We start from the raw sequence: 11,926 nt of genomic DNA on the forward strand, positions 1-11,926 counted from the left end.
TAATAATGCATTTTATTTATAGAGTGGCTTTCAGAACACCCAAGGACGCTGTACAATAGAAAAATGTTGACTTCCTTTCCTTGCCTTTAACAACAAACTGTGGCGTCACATAAAGCAGACACAAGCATGTGGCTTTCACACTCATATGGCTGACATAAKTTTTTATTCCAGGTACATCAGTTGCAAACAAAACATGCATTTTTGCAGTTCCCTCAGACATCWTTGTAGCATTAACTCTTTGAAAGCRTCAGAATGAGCTCATGTGCGAACAGAGCAGYTAATTCTCAGAAGACTTCACGGTGAGCGATTGTGTGAGCTCAGGAGGATAGCTGCCTCAGACTCCTCTGCCCGCCTGTCTCTTAGTTTCCTCTTGTTTGTCCATGCTGTGGTTACATGCCGTTTAGACATCACCACAAAAACTGTCATGATCAGGAGCAACTCAGGCCTCTTCTTCTGTCCTTTTCATGCTGCAAACAAAACACCGACTTTATAAACATGCTCATTGCATCATATTTTGTGTCGTGTACATTCTGCCCGTACACCACTTGAGAGGATTTCAAATTGTTAAAACACACCTCATGTGAAATAATCCCCATTAGTGTGAACAGACATTTGCAGGCACAGACCGCATTTACTTCACTTGGTATTCTTTGATGTTCATTAGCGGAAGCAGTTTGAGCTCAGAGATTTTTGATGTGGCCTCATTAACCTATATAATGTTTTTTTCTGCAAGCAAACAACTCATAAATATATCTTCTAAWGTAGAGTGAACATATTCCCAACAAAGAAAACATGAAAGATTACTTATTTTTTAACACAAATCCTGATGTAGATTCATCAGGAGAAGCTTTTTTGTGTTTCCAATGAACCATTACAGAATTTTCATTGTTGCTTTAAAAACATATTTATTATCAGTTTTTTTAATCACATTCTTAGGGTTTTCCTAAAGGTAAATCGTCAGCAAAAATAAATTACGACTATAAACAGAATAATTTTAAAGACATTNGCGGCTTTCTACATTAACGCTTATTGATCCCTGTTAATTAAAGACGGCTGGCTGATTTAAATGGACAGATAGAGGCGCAGGCAAAAAGTGGTCAAAGTTAAARTGGTCCCTGGGCAACACGGGAACACGCCTACATGTGCGCGTATACCTATACTTAGCCACGCTTGTGAGTCACCCGCGCGCGCGTGCGCGGCAGATCTGCCCCCCCCCTAGAGATGATTTCAGCGCGCTCGCTATTCAAGTCATGGACGGCGGGGAGCTGGGGGACCATTAGGAGCCAAAAAAGCTAAAGAAGAAGAGGAGGAAAAGCGCTTCCTTTGCAACACACGGATGCTGCTGCTTCACCGCGCGGATCGGACTCACGCATTCTCTGACACGCGGAGTTATTACTAATCGCTTTGGCGGAGAGGGGGGAGAGGAGGTGGAAAAAAATCACCCTGAATCTCGCCGTTCTACTTGACAGAAACCGCTGTGTGCCATATGCTCTGCAATTTCCACAGACGCCTATGGCAAACCAGTGGTGCTGATGCGGCGCGTGTGATGGTTGCAGTGGGACGGATATCCTTAATTTCATCCAATCCGCGCTCTAAAGGGCTTTCTCTCTTTTTTTTTTTTTTTTTTTTTGCTTGTTGTTGGACGCTTCTACACCTCTTTCCGCGCTGTGACCTTATTCAGTGCTTTAAATAGGTAAATGTTGATTTTAAGGATTCCACGATCTCCATTTAATTTGGAAGAAGGAGGTTTCTTTTTCATCTTTCTTTTTTAGTTTTAGTTTTGTTTCTTCGTTTTCCCCCCCTGTTGGTTTATATTTCTTTTCTTTTTTTATTTTTTTTTCCTCTGGGAGACAGTTTTGGACTCGATCGGCCTATGCTGACTTGCCCGACTAAGAATAAAAATAAAATAAAGCAAATAAAAAAAACTGCAGGATTTACTCCTCAGTCCAGAGGAACACACGGTATAAGTCCGGGAGGCTATGAGGCTGCTTTTCCGAGGGGTTTCCATCCGCGCGCGTGGAAGGTGAATGGTGGCCGCACCGCAGATCCACGCAACTCTCCCTGAGTGGGTTTTTCGCAGGCGAGCATCTTGACTTGTGATCGAGAGAGAGAGACGCGGACTGCAGCAGCCTCCAGCCTCCCCCCCACCTCCTCCGCCCCCCTCCTTCCACACACCACCCCTCTTTCACATGGAGATTTGTGTCTCGGTCGCGCTGCAAATCCTGAAAACGTGGACGGGGGCCCTGCTGATTCTCCCTGTTCTGTTCTCGCCCTCGAGTCCCTTTATTCGAGAAAATGCGTAAGTGTTTCATTCATTTTGGGCTCCTGTGTAGAGTAGATCCATCTTCCATCGCCATTTGTTCCATCAGTGATTTGCTGTTGCCTCACAGACTTCAACATATATAGAAAGAGATACTTCCCCCCCCCCCTTCTTCCTTCCTGTGCCCTTATTTCATTTCTCTGTAAAGCATATAAGATCTGTCGCATTTTTCTCGAGGGTGAATGTGTGTGTGGTTTGTGTGTGTGTGTGTGTGTGTGTGTGTGTGTGTGTGTGTGTGTGTGTGCATGCTTGTGGGGAGTGCATATGTTTCTGTTTCTGATCTCTTCACCAAAAAGCTTGGTATCACTCTGTGTGTTCTATCATTGTCTATGTTTACTCAATGTTTTTTACCTAATCTGCTCATTAGTGTGGGATTTTCTGTTCCATAACTAACATGATAATAAAACAATTAATCAGACAAATCAAAAAGTCTAAAAAGGCAGTGTTAAGTCAAATGTTTTTTTAGAACCTCAATTCCAATGAAGTTGGGACATTGTGTACACAAATGAAAAACAGAATATTGCAATTTGGAAATTTTTTTCAACCTATATTGATTGAATAAACTACAAAGACACGTTTTTTAATGTTCAAACATGTACACTTTATGGGATATTTGCAAATATTCACTCATTTTGAATTTGAGTCCTGCAACACATTCAAAAATGGCTGAGAGAGGCAAGAAAACACTGGGAATGTTCAAAAAACACGTGTTTGGAGCATTTCACCACCGAACAGTTTAATTGGAAACAGGTGAGTGTCATGATTGTCTATAAAGGGAGCATCCCTGAAAGGCTCAGTTGTTCACAAGCAAGGACTGGGCGAAGTTCACCACTGTGTGGACAAATAATTTTTGCAAGACAATTTTGACACWTTCTGCATATGTTACATCAGCATGGCTTCATAGTGAAAGAGTGTGGGCACTGGACTGACCTGCCTGCAGTCCAGACCTGTCTGTCATTGAAAAGATGTGGCACATTATGAAATGCAAAATACAACAACAGAGACCCCAAACCAGGGCTTTTCATCTGGCTGCCCACAGCCCAGATGACTTCCATCCAGCCCAACAATAATGTACTTAAAATACTACTCAACTAGTGTCACATCAAATATTAAATGGATTTATATAAAACTCTTTTTTGTGTTGGCTATTGTGGACAAGCTTTGGTGGTCATCTTGAATAGTTACTCTGTAATTTCCCCTTGGGATCAATAAAGTATTATCAGTTGTTGATGTACATAAAATTCTAAATTTCTGATTTGTTTCTCTGCCCAGTCGTTGATACATTTTAGTAAAAGATAAATAAGGTTGACAGTATCAGTTAATGATAAGGTTTTAAGCAAAGGTCTTGCATGATTGGTAGCACTTGGATAGCTGTGGTGACAATTCTCTACTGAGTTGAATGTTGATAAAGTTAATTACATTTAAAAGTACAATCAATGATTATTTTCTTAAAGATGCATTCAATTATATCAAGCAGTTAATGACACATTTTGTGAAGAGCTGACTCCAAATTGTTAATGAATGGCAAGTGGTTGTGGCGTCCATCTTGACTCAGGCTAACTCTAAAACTGAATTAGTTGTAAAGTTTTCTCTGCAGGGTCGCGGGGGAGCTGTTGCTTCTTTCCGGTGGTTTTTGTGCAAGAGGTGTGGTCCACCCTGAACAGATCACCAGTCCATCACATGGCCACAAAAAGACAAACTCTCTTTCTCGCTCACACCTGGTGGCAATTTAAAGTTAATCTAATGTGTATGCTTTTGGACCATGGGAGGAAACTGGGGAGCTAAAAGAAAGAGTCTATGCATGCACAGAAAGAACATACAGACAAATAACATGGGCCCAGCTAAAGCCCATGGGTGCAACTGGCAATGGCTGTATAGCAACAAGGAAGTCATGACCCAGTTATATCCAGTCACATTCACACAGCTTTGTAGACAAATTATTTTCCCTTTTCATGCACAAAAGTAATAAAGTTTGAGACAATGTAGCAATCAAAATTCCTGTTTGAAATTCAACAAATGGGCAAAAGTTTAGTTATTTTACTTCTTTAATTTATCAAATAATGAGAGGCCTTTGTTTGGATTGCACAAATAAACAAAACAAAACAAAACACAAATAGGTTGCTACAGTAAACTCACATCTCTATCCATTTTTTGCCTCATTATAATGTGGGGGGTATTTATCCATCTTCTGTGCAAAGTCCATACATGGTCTACGAAAGGATTCTTTATGAAGTTCATTAAAGAGGAAAACAAGCCTCATTTAAGCAAATATCTGCTTTGAATTTTGCATAAAAACAGAAATAACAAGCATCTTCAAAAACATTTTATGTTCCAATTTTTCATGCATTCACTGAAAAAAGAAATATGGGCTAGAATTTGCTGGCATTGACAGTGTTGTTGTTGTATAATTTTAAACAGGTTTGAATGAAATACCTTATACAGTTACATTGCTTTTAAATGAAAAACACAATGATCGTGTACATATTTGAAGAAAGCACATGGTTAGCATTGATTTGATGGTGCAAATCTACTGAGAATTTCATTTATAGACACACAGACAGTGCAGCCCTCCCCCTCTTTCCCCCTGCTTTTATTTTACATTTTTTTCTGCTTGGGAGATCCAGGAATGAAAATTCATTTTTCATCAAAGCATAAYGAAAATGCTGAGAGCTAAATATCCAATGAATCAAATTTATATCTAGTGTTTGCAGAGGAAAGTTCTTGGTTATGGAATGTTGTCATATAACGCAGCGCATGACGGGTGATTATGAAGTTAACAGTAATTATTTATGAAGAGAATGCTTTTGCAAAATCAACAAGGTCTGGATTTGTGTAGCTGTATCTAAGGCAATATAAAAACCTCAGATGTGATTTTGACCCACTTAGTCTTTTAAATATCTTAAATAACTGCCTTGTGTTTTGACAAGTTGTGCATAAAGAGAGAAGGTGCTAACTTTGACAAAAGAAGGAAAAACACCTAATGTGTTTCATGAGAGTTGTTTAAAGGTTTGGTCTGACAAAACCAGCCTTGCTGAAAAAAGAGACATACAGTAAGATTTTTCTCATGTCATAAATTGTCTACCGCTCAGTGAATAGTTCACCCTTGCATGAATCACCACCTTACCATGAGGCTATTGCTCTAAGACTGCAAGGGAAGCTCAGCTTCCCCTAAAATGTAAAAAAAAAANAGTGTAGTGTTCTGCATGGCTGAGAATTTGTGGTGAGCATGAGCTTTGTGCCTGTGGCAAAAACAACCATGCTTGTTGTCATGGCCTTTGAGTTTGTGACTTTATCGCCTTGTTAACTTGTTTAGTAATTGGAGGTGAAAAAAAAGAAAGAAAAACCTAGCAGAACATGGGGAATGTGATCACCCTGAAAAACATTGTAGGTTTTGCCATTTACCTGCCTGCCAAGGGACTGAATGGAGGCAAACCATGTTAGAGTTTCTCTCTACAACAGCCCTGACAGAAGCCTTCACTGTGGGAAATGAGCACTTGGGTGAATGGATTTCTTTTCATGCGTGACACACATGTAGTCAACCACTGGTACAAAACAGGGGGACCGGTGACTCATCTTACTATTTGTGGCTTCTTTTTTTTCCTGACTAAAATGCAGCTTTTGTTCTTGCACAGTCTACAGCATACACATGATAACTGAGGCTCTTACAATTACATTTCTCTTTAAATTCCATGTCAAATGCTGCCCTCTTCCTCCTATGTCAGACATTATAGTGATCTGATTAATCTCTAACTTGTTCATAAAAAACTGCAAGAATTAGGTCTATGTTCTTTTTAGGTTTTATAGATTGTTCATGCTATCCTCACTATTTCACCATCAGACCAAAAGTTAATTACAAAATGTTTTTCATGCCTAAAAGTATGTATTGAGGATTACCATCAGCTACTACCATACCAAACTTACCACACTTTAGCTCAATATCTATACATTTAAAGTTAAAGCCCTTTAAGTTTAGTTAAGTTAAATTTAGTGTTCACTAATTATTTGTAACAAACTTTTTTACAAACTGTGTTGACTCCAAAAGTTGATCACGTCAATGTTCATTCACTGATTATTTAAAAAAAAAAGATAATTTGCTAGTATTCAGACAGGATTAATACTAACAATTAATAATAATATTTTAATCAATGATGTAATACAGTCTATTAGTGCACATATTATCTGTTGGAAAGTACTCTCAGCTACTACCACGTCACATTTTAGCTATAGCTGACTGAGTTATAGCCAGTAGATTGCTGTTGTTGATTTGCAACCACCTTACATTGGGGGTGACTCCAAACGTTTGACAGCTGCAGATTAACACAAAATATAAATGCCAGTAGTTCATGGGATATTATAATAGTCAAATCATTCTGATGCCAAACAAACAATGTAAAATTAAGTTTTAAGCAAAGATGTTGGGACATTGCAGTTAGAGTAGGTATTGTTTGTTTGGCTCACCTACCACAACAAATTTTAGCTCAATATCCGTAAAATCAATTGACTGATGGCTATTTCTGTCTTCTGAGGTTAGTTAGCCATGACAGCCATCTTGAATTGGGTTGACTGAATAAATCATTAACTATTTCTAAAAGTTTCAATTCAATTTATTCAGTGATTCATTAGATATTTTGCTGATATAATCTATTATATTCCTTAAAAGCAAAGTTTTAAAACCAAATTCAGTCAGTTTTTTTCTTTAAGTGTAAGTTGTGGAAGAATCTTTAATTATTCTTTTCTGACAGTCTAAAAACAGTGTAGTGGTTCATGTTATATATTTTTTTAACAGGACAGACACAAACATGAACACATACAACACAAACTTTGTCAGTGATTTTTTTTTTTTTTTTTTTGAGGGACACATATCACAGAAGTTCCAGCAAATTTTGATCTGTCAGTTTGGTTGGAGAACTGTTTTATTTAATTAATTTTTTACATTCATTCACATGAGTTTAAGTAATGAGCAGCTTGGTCTGCCCAGGGTTTTTACACACAACACTAAGCCTGCTGGGATACTAATCACAGACTAATATTTAGGGCCAGTCCCTCACATCTGCTGTTTCCTTTGTAATTCACTGTCAAAACTAGGATTTAGAACAGCTTTTCTCTCAAATATTCAGGTTATGGATCAATGAGAGGAAGTTTAAAATAGTTCACTCGTGCTCCAGCTAAGTCTCAATGTAATTTCAGTTTGACATTTTGAAGAGAGAAAGTCGGCTTTGGTATGTGTTCAATCAGTGCCTCGCCATGACGGTTCTGAAATGTACCAAAGATTAATACTGTGCTGAAAATTGGACTATAAAAGGACAAAAAGGGCAAAAATGTTATAGTAACTAAAATAATTGCAATTATGGAGAAAATGTGTCAATCTGAGTGCTGAAGGACTTTGTTGAAATTTGCTAAATAAGCTAAAACAGAAGAAAAAACAGAATAGCATATAAAAGCTGTAAAGAGGAAAGCACAAACTAAAATTATTTATAGTATTATTTATTTAGTATTATTATAGTAGTATTTGTAGTACATAAAAGAATGAATTTTCTGGCCATGAACATGTGGTGTGTTTAAAGGCACTGTAACAGACATCCTCTGTGTGACGGTTACATGTTCTCTGTGTGCCTGTGGCAGAATTTCCATGCAGGCCAAGATCAAGAATGTTGGGGGAAATTTGCCACATGCGTGAGCAAAAGCATGCATGGTTGACTGTGTGAGTCTCTGCGATGGAACAAAGACCTGTAGCTGCTGTGAACCACCTCTCGCTCAGCCCTCTGTGACTCGCTGAGGGATCAGAAAGATGTAGCTAATGGACACATTGGCTGATTTTCTCTGGGGGTTAGGTTTATAAGAACATCATTTTTTTTGCTCTTTTAAACTAGAGAGCAACTAAATATTTCTAGCTTTTTATGAACAGCTATTAAAACAAAGCAGTTAGAAGTTTAATTCTTGTTTAGCAAAACTTACAAATCAGTTTTTTTTCTTCTTTTCTTGCCATTCTGGGTTTCCAAAAAAAAAAAAAAAAANATCAAATATATACTGTTGTGTGTGCATGTCATTAACTAAATATGCTCTACAACAAGCTCAGCTTTTGTTCAGAATCAGCTTCTTATCACTAACCAGTAGCAAGCTGCACGGTGCAGAAATGCAACACATTTAAGACAGTTGCTAGTGTTTTGATAAGCAGATGTCTCTGCAAATTCATAACAAAATCAGTCATGTGATGCTCAAAAACTCAGACAGGCGTCAGTTATCAGGTAAAAAGTTAAAGTTCATGGCAAAACTATCAGAAAAAGATTGAATAATAATGGCTTGTTTGGAAAGGTTGCAAGAATAAACTCTAATAAGACCTCAAAATGTCTAGAACATTGTCCTTTGGACAGRTGAGACCAAAGTAGAGATATTTGGTTAAGTAAAAACTTAAACACAGCAAACAAACCTCACATGTCACACAGAGGTGGAGGGCTGATGATTTAGTCCAACTTTGCAGCCAGAGGATGTCTACACAGTTCTTGAGTCAAACATGAACTCTTCTGTAAACCAAGCTGTTCTAGAATGAACTGTGAGGCCATCAGCTAATGTTTGCCCCAGACTAAGTTGTGAAACAGAACAATGATCCCAAACACAACAAGTTTACAAGAGAATAGCAGAAAAATAAACAAATCAATGTGTCACATTTGTCCAGTCAATGTCCAGACCTCATTATGACTACAATGTTGGGGCGGGACCTTAAGAGAGCTGTGCATTAAAAAAAGTCTACAAACCTCAATGATCTGAAACAAAAAAAGAAGARTGGACCAGAATGCCTCCACAACCATGTGAGAGAGACTGAACATGACTACTTCAAGTAGTTCCTGCTAAAAGTGGTTCTATAAGCTATCTAATTATAGACTGTTCTTAATATTGGTTTATGATAATTTAAAAATTTAGCTTAGCTTTTATTTAATGCATTTTGATGTRGTGGAATCTGTTGTGTGTTTTTGTACCCTTGTTGCTAGATTTGAATAATTGCACTCTGGTAKAGATCATATTTTAAACGTGTCTTGGTTTGTAAAACAAGAATTAAAAGGAAGAGTGTTTTTTTTCTTGTGACTGTATCTTTCATACAGTCACATAATAAACGTTTGGGTTATTGGCATAGTGGCAAAGTTGATAGAAACAATGCCAATCGTCCATCTAACCAAGTCTTATAATCTTATATCCAGGCAAGAGCTATATTTGATCTTATTTTGAGACTGATATACTAAGTAAGAGGATAATGGATTGGATTATTGATCTTGTTAGCCTGGAAATTTGTCCCTATTTCAAGAAGTCTTACCAAGTTCAATTGTCCTATTCCACTGGCAGAATCTTCTCAAATAAACTTACTGTTGAGCATAGGCACCACTGACCCCTGCGACCCAGAAAGGAAGGATTGGGTATAGCTAATAGGTGGATGTTTGTGTTGTATTCTACTCAATAATATCAGATGTACACTTAGATMAAAATATGGGAAAACATTGTAGATCATTCATAATTTGGACAATAGAAATGGCAATAAGTTTGATGAAAGCTACAATCTGTCAGTATCCAACATCTCCTCAATGACATTCAAACCAAACTATATTTTCTCCTGAGATAAGTCAATTAKCTGAATAACAGAGGGGAAAAGCACATCAGGCAATTCATTTGCAACTATTCTGAGTAGCAATTAATCATTTAATTAATAGTCAGCCTCACTGGTGGAGAAGCTGTCAGGACAATGGTGTTTAGTATTCTATCTGGTGATATACTTACATTTAAAACACTACTCAATGGTTTGTCTGGAAAAGAACAAAACAATCTTGTTGATGATCCTTTTGGCCGACTCACTTCGATTTTCTTTCAGCCAAGAAGAAGTTGTCACTCATGAATGTGTTGACCTACAGTTTGATGCAGGATCTGAACTCTGCAATCCTTGCTAGGATTCATTTACAACCAAGTTTGTTTTTCTTTTATGGTCATATTCTTATTTTATTGAATATAGTGTCAACTGACTTTATAAAGTCTGGGTTTAATTTGTTCAGTTTATTATTCTAGGTGTAAAACATGCACTTTGATCAAAACAACTTGAGTTTTTTTTACTCATTTCTGTGTCATCAAGTTACTGTCGGATTACTAATGAGGATGTTAATCATGACTTACAGCTCTGCTTTGGCATTTTGATGATGGTGATGGAGAGGACTGTAAATCATGTCAGCCCAGAGTTTCCTATACGAGTTCATTTATTTAATGTGGTGACAGTGAAGGCCACGCCATGCATTCCACCTCATCTTCATACCCATCAAACTGTTCAAACTGACACCCTTCGTCCTCTAGTTTTGCATCTATTGTTTGGTATTTATTCAAAAAATGATTTTATGACATAAATACACTGTACATGCATTGGAACTTGCATAGATGTTCCCTTAGCTGCCTTTAAGATATTGAAGTCATCAGAACATTATGACTGATGGCTAAGATCCATCCTGGCTCAGAGTTTCATGAAGTGCTACGGCCTCAGCGTGAACTCATCCACAACTGTTTTTTGTGTCATTATGTATCTTAATGAGACAGGCTGTTCATCTCAAATATAATGAAATCACACATTTCTGTCTAAATTCCTCTTATTAGCTTGCCTTCTGGGCAGTACCAAAACAGAGTGCCTGACTTGTCTTGTGGGAAGTTTTGTTTTTGTCTGCTGCCGAAGGTGATAACGTTTTTGCATGTGTCTGTAATCATTTTTTACAAAGCATGTACACATATTTAATTGAACTCTCAGAAAGTTTAGTTTAGTTTATTCATTCATTTAATTTAAAACCAAGCAAATTCAATACACAAAAAATACAAATGACTATTAAAACAAAACGAAAGGCAGCAGAAGGAAGAAAAAATGTTACATCTGCACCTTTTCCATCAAAAGAAATTCAAACAATAATAATAAAACAACTGAAAAAATAAAAATCAAATCTTTCTCAGACAATTTTTAAGGATACATGTTATGTCATTTCATATTTATTCAACAGAATGGATTTTACCATTCCCCTAAACTTATACATTGATCCTGCACTTTTAACATCTTTGTCCAGATTATTCCACAATTTTATTCCTTGCACTGAAGTACATCGTTCCTTCAAACTACAGTAGTTCGGATTTTAGGTTTCACAAACACCTCTGTCCCTTTTAGATTGTAGTAACTTTGTCTCTTAACAAAACTTAATTGGATGTTCAAAGGTAATATATTTTTATGAGCCTTATACATAATCTGCAAAATGTTGTAATCAACCAACTCAGAATTTCAATAATTTCAACTGACAAAATAATGTGTTTGATGGGTAATCATACTGTTTTTGTGATGATTCTTATAGCTCTTTTCTGTAAAATAAAAACAGAATTTGTAATTGTTTTACATGCTTCCCTCCAGACTTCAACACAGTAAACCAAATGTGGAACAATCATTACATTATACATCATATGCAAAACTTTATCATTAAACAACTCCCTTACTTTATATAGTAATGTAATAGATTAGTTACTTTTGTTCTTAAAGGGATCCGCGATTAGTTGTAACATTAGACTTTATTTGATAAACATATACTTTAGCTGTAAAATAAAGACTAA

The 11,926-nt window shown here is 37.0% G+C and overlaps 1 protein-coding gene across 1 annotated transcript in view; it reads left to right on the plus strand.

The window, feature by feature from the left end:
• Positions 1-1,092: 1,092 nt before the first annotated feature.
• The window catches only part of LOC106519104 (leucine-rich repeat-containing protein 4C), an 89,792-nt gene continuing 78,958 nt past the window's right edge, over positions 1,093-11,926 (plus strand). The window contains exon 1 of the mRNA XM_014010636.1: positions 1,093-2,299. The gene's annotated coding sequence lies outside the window, so the exon portion shown is untranslated. The remainder of the gene's footprint in view (positions 2,300-11,926) is intronic.

This window comes from Austrofundulus limnaeus, unplaced genomic scaffold, assembly GCF_001266775.1.
Source record: "Austrofundulus limnaeus strain Quisiro unplaced genomic scaffold, Austrofundulus_limnaeus-1.0 Scaffold71, whole genome shotgun sequence".
Lineage (NCBI taxonomy): Eukaryota > Metazoa > Chordata > Actinopteri > Cyprinodontiformes > Rivulidae > Austrofundulus > Austrofundulus limnaeus.